This window comes from Triticum aestivum, chromosome 5A (assembly GCF_018294505.1).
Source record: "Triticum aestivum cultivar Chinese Spring chromosome 5A, IWGSC CS RefSeq v2.1, whole genome shotgun sequence".
NCBI lineage: Eukaryota > Viridiplantae > Streptophyta > Magnoliopsida > Poales > Poaceae > Triticum > Triticum aestivum.
The window spans coordinates 33,191,235-33,198,859 of NC_057806.1; the positions used below are offsets into that span (position 1 = coordinate 33,191,235).

General features: G+C 44.5%; 1 pseudogene; it reads left to right on the forward strand.

Moving 5' to 3' along the window:
* The first annotated feature begins 459 nt into the window (after nucleotides 1–459).
* The window catches only part of LOC123101171 (syntaxin-132-like), a 7,836-nt pseudogene continuing 670 nt past the window's right edge, over nucleotides 460–7,625 (forward strand).

Consider the following 7,625-nt stretch of genomic DNA (forward strand, 5'->3'; position numbering starts at 1 on the left):
TGCTCACGTTTTGTTTCTATTTCGTCGTGTCAAACATTCATTAAGGAAATTATATTCCCACCTTTCTTATGACTTTTGTAAGGAAGGAATGTAATCCGTTGGTTGATTAGTAAAGCTCTTGATTCTCAAAAAATATATATATATATATATATTTTTCAAGAATAAAAAAGCACAAACACTAAAAAAAAAGCAGATGACGTGGCCAGCCCATGTGAGGGAGCCATAGGCCTTTCGTCAACTATTCCACGCTCAAGATGTGGAATAGGACGTACGTGTCCTATTCCTTGCACGCTGCAAGGAATAGTGGAGCCTGTACACGGAAAGAAAAGAAAATGAAAGGAAACGAAAGCGACACGAGGCGTGCCTCCAGCTAAACCCTCACCGCGCCGCCGTCCGTCCGTTCCTTCCTCCGTCTCCTTGCCGCCCCGCCGTCTGTTCCTCCCGCCCCGCCCCGCCGGCATGAACAACCTACTAACCGTAAGTTCCCTCTGCACCCCCTCTGAACCCTCCTCCTCGTGTTCCTCCTTTCATCTCTTCACACTGCTCAATTGCTCAACGAACCGTTCTCCAGGAATCGGCTTAGTTGCTCTGATCTGCTTGAGCTCCAAGTAGCAGGATTTATTTGCCCCTCCTTTTAGGATCTGCTTGCTCTTTTTGTGTGTGCTATCAGCAGTGGGCTGGTTGCACTTGTCTGAACCTCTCCGGGAGGTTATTCTGATTTTAGTTTGTCCCAGCTTTATGCTTAGCAAGCACTCGAGTCTCAAAATGTCATTCACTGTTTGTTTGTTCGGCTTTGCTAGAACTCATCTAGCTGAGTTTTAGTTATGTCTCATTCACTTTTATAGCCATTGGATTGATACTATAAGATGCGTGTGTGTTGATGTGGTTTGTAGTATTATTTTTATCTGTTTTTGTTTTCAGGTGAATGAGACCAAATTATATCTCATCTAGATGAGTCCTAGGCACTCCCTTGTTTGTTAGTTTGAAAACAACACGTAATGTGACCACATTATATTACTTATTTCAGCACTCAAATTAACTTCAGAATGTTCTTTTGGCATTACATACATGGTCGCCGACTCGCCGTCATGTTCTGATTTTGAATGTGACATCTCAAATACTCTTTTTGAGCAGTTTATATCTTCTGCTAGCAAGTATAAGCTTTAGTAATATTCTTTTGGGACCAGTTATAATAATGCCAATGCTTTATTTCCGCAACTATCCTGTCCTATTGGTTTGGTAGGTTTTAGCTGATGATGAAAGTACCAGCACAATTGGCTATAATGTCAGATCGAATTCATAGCAATCAAGCAAGCCTTCGTGCAGGTGCTGCTGTGCAGTACATGTTCTTATAAACACTCTGATTTTGCAGGATTCCTTTGAGCTTCCCCGGTGGGATTCCTCAAGAGATGAGGGGGATGTTGAAATGGGGATGTATCAGCCCGACGCCTCTGATAATTTAAAAGGATTCTTCAAGAAGGTGCATGCTGTTTAGGAAACTCCATACTAATCTTGTTCCTGATGTTATTTGTCCATTTTTGCACTTCAGATTAATGACATGTGATGCTGCTTTCACACACACACACACACACACACAGGTTGACGGAATTGAGAGCTTAATAGCTAACTTAACGAGTCTCAATATCCATATCCCGAGTCCCGACGCCGGGTTCGGGGCAGGAGGCCTTGACTTCTCCTCTCCATATCCCGACGCCGGTGACGTCGGTCACGTTGGGGTCGGCCAGCGCTGGGGGAGGGAGCCCGAGGCAGGCGACCTCGGCTCCTGCTACTCCGGTTGTGGCGGCGACACCCGCGCCAGCAGCAGCGCTGGGGGGGGGGGCTAGGGCAGGTGGCCCTGGCTCCTCCTTCATCTTCGGCGGTCAGGAGGACCGCGTCTCCTACGCCGACGGCGCTCCACTCTGCGCCGGTGGGTGGGGCGGGAGGAGGGCGCGGGCAGGCGGCCCCCGCCATCTCCTTTCCTGTCGTACCCGTGGCTGTGGACCCCGGCATGGGGCATTTGTCTGAGGGGCTTGGGAGCCCGCAGCCGCCTCCTCCGGTAACCTCGGTTGACCCTTTGAGGGACTCAGCGCGAGGCTTTACTAGGAAGGAGGTCGTTGCTTTTGGCGGGATCCCGGACCCCGTCTCGACGGGGAGACGGATGAGTGCTCGTATCCATGAGCTCCCGGAGGTTGATGATATGCAGCAGCGGTGCGCTATGAGGGCGGCCAAGCTTCAGGATGCTGCGATCTCTTCTGGTATGTCCGTCAACATATCAAATTCTTTATTGCATTTTTCTAATGAGGAGATTATAAATAATGCAAACCAATTAGGAGTTTCACTAGGTGCTACTGATAGTGAGATTTCCAATTCGGTGAATGATCTGTTAGATTTGGAGGCGGAGCGTGCCTTAGAGACTATTCGTAATCTTGCAGCAGTTAAACCGATGAATGATGATGAGATTGATGCGTTAGGGGTTAGAGTGCTCGATAATCTGTGTGCGGATCTAGCACCCCCCAATCATGAGCCTGAGGACGATGATGTGCCCCTAGAGAATGCCGATGGTAGTATCGTTGAACCAGGTTATGAGGACCGAGCGTCAGAGCCTAGTAAACCAAAGCGCAAGTGGAAACGTAAGATCTATCCCGATTCTGCAGTTCGTAGGAGTGCTAGGATTCGGACTACTAAAAAATTCCATGACGAAATATGAAAGGAATCTTTTGGAATAGTAGAGGTCTAAAGGACTTGGCTAAAAGAAGGTTTCTTGCTAAGGCATCATTAGAGCAGCGTTTAGATTTCATTGCTCTATCGGAGACTGGTAGAGAAAACTTTGCGCCCCAGTTTCTGTCCTCTCTTGCGGGTGGTATTGATTTCGATTGGCATTGCCTCCCTCCGCGAGGAAGATCGGGTGGTATCTTGCTAGGTGTGAGATGCGATTCGCTTGAAGTCCGAAGTGTAGTGATGGGCGACTTCGCGGTTAAGTTTCGAGTCAAGTCTAAAGTAGATGGTTTCAACTGGGCTTTGGTGGCGGTTTATGGTGCCGCACAACCCGAGCTTAAACCGGAGTTTCTGGCGGACCTTGTTCGAATCTGTGGGTCAGAACAGCTTCCAATTTTAGTTAGGGGTGATTTCAATATCATTAGGAGGAGAGAGGAGAAGAATAATGATAACTTTTACTGCAGGTGGTCGTTTATGTTCAATACCATTATTGAAAGCTTGGATCTGAGGGAGATAGAGCTTTCTGGTAGAAAGTTTACCTGGGCTAATGCTCTGCCAAACCCAACTTACGAAAAACTTGATCGAGTTCTTGCGAGCGTGGAGTGGGAACAAAAGTTCCCTCTGATTACGGTGCAAGCTCTCTCGCGGAGAATATCTGATCACACACCCTTGTTCGTGGACTCAGGGGAGCCGAATCACGTGGGTAACAAGAACACCTTCTCTTTCGAGATGTCATGGTTCGAACGCGAGGGGTTCTTGGACCTGATTGCCAGGGAATGGGCTAGGGGTGCAGGAGGTACAACTGCGGTCGAGCGTTGGCAGAATAAGATTAGGCATTTGAGAAGTTTCTTACGGGGTTGGGCCAAACACCTCAGTGGTGTGTATAAGATTGAAAAGGATAGACTCCTTTCTCTTATACAGGCCCTAGACATAAAGGCCGAATCCACGATTTTGCTGCCAGCTGAGCTTCAGGTTAAAAATGAGGCGGAGAAGAGGTTGAAAGAACTGCTCCGCGAAGAAGAATTGAAGTGGGATTTGCGAGCTAAAGTCTGCAAAGTGGTCCAAGGGGACGCAAATACTCAATTCTTTCATTTGATTGCTAATGGTAAGCACAGAAAGAAGCGAATCTTCCAACTTGAACACGATGAGGGCACTATTTTAGGACATGATAACCTAAAAACATATATTACCGAGTATTATAGGCAGTTATTTGGACCTCCAGATGATAATTGTGTGTCCCTCGACGAGTCCAGGATTGAGGATATGCCTCAACTATCGGCTGCCGACAATGATATTCTGGTTGCCCCGTTCTCAGAGAAGGAGGTGTTTGATGCTATTGCACAGATGAAAAACAATAAGGCTCCCGGACCGGATGGATTCCCGGTCGAGTTCTATAAAAAGTGCTGGCACATTATTAAGGGGGATTTGCTACCTATGTTCCACGATCTGTTCTCTGGACAGCTTCACTTATTTCACTTGAATTTTGGAACTATCACACTGCTTCCTAAGAAAACGGATGCTGTGAGAATTGAGCAGTTCAGGCCGATCTGTCTCCTCAATGTTAGTTTCAAAATCTTCACCAAGGTTGGGACTAATAGGCTCACACAGATTGCGCATTCTGTGGTGCAACAGTCCCAAACTGCTTTCATGCCGGACAGAAATATCCTTGAAGGGGTGGTCGTCCTGCATGAAACGCTTCATGAAATCCATTCCAAAAAATTAGATGGAGTAATTTTTAAGGTGGATTTCGAGAAAGCGTACGATAAGGTCAAATGGCCATTCCTCCAACAGTCATTGCGTATGAAAGGTTTTGATGAAGCCTGGCGCCGACAGGTTGAATCATTTACGCAAAAAGGTAGTGTGGGAATTAAAGTAAATGATGATATAGGTCATTACTTCCAGACACATAAAGGCCTAAGACAAGGAGATCCGATGTCCCCTATCCTGTTTAACATTGTGGTGGATATGTTAGCAATTTTGATAGGAAGGGCTAAAGAAAATGGTCAAGTAGGTGGATTGGTACCTCATCTTGTTGATGGAGGTGTATCCATCCTTCAGTACGCCGATGATACAATTATCTTTATGGAGCATGACTTGGCCAAGGCGAGAAATATGAAGCTTGTGTTATGCCTATTTGAACAATTGACCGGGTTAAAGATTAACTTTCATAAGAGCGAGCTGTTCTGTTTTGGTAGAGCCAAAGAAGAATAGGAGGCTTGTAGGCAATTGTTTGGCTGCGAGTTGGGAGAGTTACCCTTCTCTTATCTAGGTATTCCAATCCACCATTGTAGGCTGACAAAGAGAGAATGAAAGTGCATCTAGGACCGATTTGAGAAGAAACTAAGTTGCTGGAAGGGTAAGCTCATGTCATACGGAGGCCGATTAATCCTGATAAATTTGGTGCTCACGAGTATGTCTATGTTTCTCCTATCGTTCTTTGAGGTACCAGTTGGTGTTAGGAAAAGACTGGACTTTTATCGATCGCGTTTCTTTTGGCAGGGTGATGAGCTTAAAAGAAAATATCGGCTTGCTAAATGGATATCATCTGTAGACCGAAAGACCAAGGGGGTCTTGGTATTGAGAATCTAGAAGTTAAGAACAGATGCCTTCTTAGCAAGTGGCCGTGGAAGCTCTCACCGGAGCATGATGCTATTGGGCTCAAATCCTTCGCAGCAAGTACCTCCAGACAAAAACTTTGTCCCAGGTCACAGTCAGGCCAACTGATTCACCTTTCTAGAAAGGACTGATAAAAGTCAAACAATCTTTGTTTAATAGGATGAAGTTTGTTATTGGAAACGGCGCTAGTACACGTTTCTGGGAGGATACTTGGCTCGGCGAGACACCCTTGGCCATTCAATATCCATCTTTATACCGTATTGTTCGATGACGTGAGGTGTTCGTCGCATCGGTATTTCAATATATCCCCCTTAATATTCAGTTTCGACGGTCGCTAGCGGGCAATCGTTGGGAAGAATGGCTCCGTCTAGTTAGGAGACTGATGAAGGTTCAGCTTTCTCAACAACCCGATGAATTACGCTGAAAACTGACTAAGTCTGGAGTATTCACAGTTAAATCAATGCATATTGATGTTATTAATTTGAACTCCATTCCTACCTCCAAGCATGTTTGGGACGTCAAAGTTCCTTTGAAAATAAAAGTGTTTATGTGGTTTGTTCATAAACAAGTTATTTTAACCAAGGACAACTTGATAAAGCGTAATTGGACAAGACCTACTAGGTGTAGTTTCTGTGATCGAGATGAGACAATCAGACACCTCTTTTTTGATTGCCCATTGGCCAAAGTCCTTTGGCGGACGGTCCACATTGCTTTTAATATCAATCCACCGAATTCTGTCAACGCATTATTTGGGACATGGCTTAATGGGATTGAGCCTGACTTAGTGAGACACATTCGGGTTGGAGTTTGCGCTTTGTTGTGGACTATCTGGACTTGCAGAAATGATTTGGTTTTTAACAGAATATCACGTATCCATTTTTTGCAGGTTATATTCCGAACCACGGCACTGATCCATTCATGGTCGCTACTCACTCCGATGAAGGCCAGGGAGCATTTGGTTACTGGATCTTTCCGTTGGGAGATGGTAGCTCGGGATATCTTCAACCGGTTTGGATGACGGTCATATAATAGGATAGGCAATTAGTTTACCTATTTATTTTTAGCCAGCCGGTTGTGGCGTCTTTTCGTGGCTAGTTGGTGTTTCTAGCCTTGTTTGGCTCTGTGTGAGCCTTCTTTGCTTTTTTATTATTTTTGGAGACCTTGGAACCATATTGGCACTGCTTTATTTGGTTAATAAGATGGCCGTATGCATCACTCTGATGCAGAGGCCGGGGAGTCCCCCTTTTAAAAAAAAAGAAAGGTGACAACTCCAAACCTTATATAAATGAGATGAAAATTTTGCTTTACTTAGTCACGCACAACAATACATTTTTTAAGCGATTCGGCAGAAAATGGAGAAAGATGTTGATGAAGCGAGGAAAATTGCTCGTATGGCCAAAACAAAACTTGATAAACTCGAAGAAGATGTATGTTATTCTTCTGTCTGCATAGCATAAACTAAAAGATGGACATGCTGCTAATGGTTTGCTGCTTGCCCCTGTGCTATGCCACAGAACTTATCTAACAAGCAGAAACCTGGACGCGGGAAGGGCTCTACGGTAGATCAATTAAGGGAACAGACCGCTGGGTAAATTAAATTCACTGTCGATTTATGTTTCCAGTCTCTTGGCTGCATGAATTAGCCTTTTTTTTGCGCAAATGTAGTCCTTAGTCACTTTGCTTACTGATTGATCTCTACAGAGCAGTGAAGAATAATTTGAAGGAACAGATCGATGATTTTCAGGTATTGTTTTCCTCTAACTTGAATTTCCAAATTGACATGTAAGTGATGATTTTCCTATTATGTCTGGGAATAAATAAATTTTTCCTCTAATGCCTAATTGTAATCTCTAGATACACACACAAAAAAAGTTAAAGCCAGTGCATATTTCTATTTACTAGTCCCTCCATCCCAAAATAAGTGTCATGGCTTAGTTCAGATTTGAACTAAAGGCACGACACTTATTTTGGGACAGCTGGAGTACTTGGGCTATTTGATTTGATATGCCCTCATAGAGCAGCAGGGAGAAACTACTCTGCTTTCCCATGTATATGAGGCATCCAAGCATCGAGCTCTTTATAAGCGGTGCAAGTGGCTTTGTTGATGCTTATATGTTCTAAAAAGTAAAATAAAGAGTTTTGCAAATTGTCATTCTTTTGACTTTCTGTAACTTTATAAGAATGTTTCTCAGCCATTATGGTAGATTATTGATAGTATGGTAGATTATTGATGCTGTAAGAGATCTAGAGAAGAAGCTTCTAGAGTTGCAGCAGGTTACCTTTAAAAGGGTGGT